Raw genomic sequence first — 3,265 nt, forward strand, 5'->3', positions numbered from 1 at the left:
ACCGGCAAGCAGCGCGCTCCGCGGCCCTCCCCGGGCGCCGTGAAGTTGGGAGGCGCGCAAAGTGCAGCGCAAAGAGGGCGGGTGGGGGGTCCCGCCGGCAGCCCCCAGTCCGCGGCCGCGGCCCCTGCCTCCCAGCGCCGCGCCTGCCGCTCACCCGTTCCCCTAGCCAAGGACTCACTAGCGCTTCTCCATGGTCGCGGCGGCTAATCGATGATTGAACCGAACAAAGAGCAGCGGAGAGATCAATTCCTAATACCTATCGATGGGCAGCCGCGGGGGGCTGCGGCGACCCCGGCCCGCCGCCCCCGCGCAGCCCCCTCCCCCAGGCGGGCACCTTCGTCGCCGACGGTCCTTCCTGATGTCACTTTTCCCTCCTTGCCTTCGGGGACAGCCCAGGTGTGGACTCGGGGGAGCGTCCCTGCACCCCCGCCCGCCGCCCCCCGCCCTAAGAGTAGCAGGTCCCCAGACACCCTCAAGAAAACCTGCGTTTCAGTGTTTTCAAACCTTTCGGTGACAGAGGCAAGGTGGTGAGGCCGGATGGACAGGTGACGTGTGCCCGCCCCCCGGGTGGGTGGCCGAGCAGGTGAGGCCGGCCCCGCCCCACGCCGAGCAGGGGGTCGTTGGCCACGTGCGGGAGGAGGGAGAGGTGTTGGGGTGAGATCAGTTTTGAGGAGACAGAAATGAAAAGTCATTGTGGATATAGTGACTGACCTGACGGTTATAGTTATTATTTATTTACCATTATTACAATCTTAATATAGTGAGTGTCACAAATGCTCAGAAACTACCCCCCCGCCCCCAGGCCACCAAGCCTGAGTTAAAACGGTAAAAAGCAGCGCGTGTGGTCAGAGACACGTGGACATGTGGACCGGTGTAGGTGTTCAGACCTGCCAAAACGCGTTTCTGAACCCACTCAAAATCCCAGACTGACCAGTTTGAAGATAAATTTTAACGCTGAAAAATAAAAGAGCAACTGCTTTTCTGATAAATCCTTAAAGGCAGAGGTGGCCCACTTACCCTGAAGCGCCAGCACTGACTGTAAACACTTCCTTTTCAAAAGTGTGGTGATCCCCCCCCACTCCCACCACCACATTTTGTTTCAAACCTGGACATTTTCACATTCTCCACATTTTCACGGCTCCACTCCGCTTCCCTGGATTTCCTTGACAGAGCTGGCTTTTGGTGAATGACTAAGAGACAGCCGACCCCGGATAATATTTAAACTTAAACCAAAAATATCCCCTGGAGTTATCTTAAAACTGAAAAATATAGTTTAGCTTAACTAGTAAAAAAGATCTGCCTTGAGCATTAGACTCTTTTAAGGACTATCTGTATGGGAACAAATTGACAACAGCAAATGGAAAGATTAGATAGGAACCTTACGGGGCAGTGAGTTTATGTTAATGAGGAGGAACAACTCAGAAATGGAGGGTGAGAATGGTTGTACAACAAAGAATGTAATCAATGTCACTGAATTGTACATGAGAAGCTGTTGAATTGGCGTATGTTTTGCTGTCTCAACAACAACATAATAAATAAATTTAGGGGAAAAAAAGAGCAGAATAATTGGATCTTGAAAGGGAAACATTTTTCTAAATTTTCTCCTTTATCAAATTTGTGTTTTTTTTTTTTTTCTTTTGCTGCTATCTATGATTCATACTTTTGTAGGAAAGTTGCAACCAATAACAGCATATGTTCAATTTCAGAAGCAGGAGAAACAGTTGTTTTTCCAGAAGACAAACAAGTAAAAAATCAGCCCCAACTACAAGGCTGATAGATTTTTATTTCAATGATAATCTTTGAGTTGGAACTCTGTTCACTGGGGATGTGCATTTTGTGTGTCATTCTTTCTGTATCTTTTCTGTGCAAAACGCCAGGAAAAAGAATCTTCCTCCCGTGTCAGAGATTTAAGAGAACTGGTCGTTGTCCATGTGGTTTCACAAGTTGAGATTGTGAGCAGTAACCTAACGCTTTCGCAGCCTCCATTTCTTATTTGTAAAGTATGGATGACACCTGCCCAAGTCACCTCAAAGACTTCCGGTGCTCACTCATTTATTCAGCCATTCATTCAGTAATTATTGGCTGAACACCTGCCATGTGCCAGGCACTGTTGAGAACAAGACTGAAAGGCCCTGCTTGGTGGACATAACTACAAGACAGACTAGGAAGAAAGTCCTGGCAACCTACTTCCAAAAATTAGCTAATGCAAACCATATGGATCATAACAGAACAGTGTCCTGTCTAGTGCTGGAAGATGAGCTCCCTAGGCTGAAAGGCACTCAAAATACACAGTAGCTGCAACAATGGACTCCAGCGTACAAAGATCACGAAGATATTGCAGGATCGGGCAGCATTTCGTTGTGATGTACATGGGGTTGCCACAAGTCAGAGCCGACTCAATGGCAACTAACAACAACATTGTTAATGTGATCTCAAGTCTCTCTCTAGCTTTTGTATAAAATGCCAAGGAGCCCAGTGCACCTAAATGTTCAATGCAGATCAAAGTGTACTTCTAGAGCTAGACAGCACTTGGTTGGGCAATGAGCAGTGGGTGACTGCAGGTGCAGCTGAGGGATGTGGAGAGCAGGGGCAGCCGGGGGCCCTATTACCTTTGAGATGTCACAGTGCCCCTCTGGGTGGTAGAAACCCTTGCACCAGGCCAAGGTCCTTACTTTTCCTCTGTGCTCCGTCAAATGGCCCTGCCTGAGAGAGGGCCCCCTCCTCACTGTCCAGGAGGCCATGACCCCAAATCTTGAGGTGTGGAAGCCTCAGGATCCCAACAAAAAATATGTGGGGTGGAGGGAGACTCCACAGTGGAGCAACAAACCCTTGGCTTTCAACAGATAGAAAGCGTCCCTAACTCTTGACCCAGGAGCTGTGGACTGGTACGCATTTACAGTAATTGCTGATGAAAAGTCACTGTGGTCTTTGCATGTAACTGAGAAAGGTCAGGCACTGTCTCAGTCATCTAGTGCTGCTATAACAGAAGTGCCACAAGTGGATGGCTTTAACAAAGAGAAATTTATTTCTTCACAGTAAAGTAGGTTAAAAGTCCAAATTCAGGGCACCAGCTCCAGGGGAAGGCATTCTCTCTGTCAGCCTTCTCATCAATCTTCCCCCGGACAAGGAGCTTCTCCGCGCAGGGACCCCAGGTCCAAAGGACGCACTCTGCTCCCAGCACTGCTTTCTTGGTGGTATGAAGTCCCCTTGTCTCTCTGCTCACTTCTCTCTTTTATATCTCAAGAGATTGCCTCAAGACACAATC

The sequence above is a fragment of the Trichechus manatus genome, unplaced genomic scaffold, assembly GCF_000243295.1.
Source record: "Trichechus manatus latirostris isolate Lorelei unplaced genomic scaffold, TriManLat1.0 scaffold00128, whole genome shotgun sequence".
In the NCBI taxonomy this organism is placed as follows: Eukaryota; Metazoa; Chordata; class Mammalia; order Sirenia; family Trichechidae; genus Trichechus; species Trichechus manatus.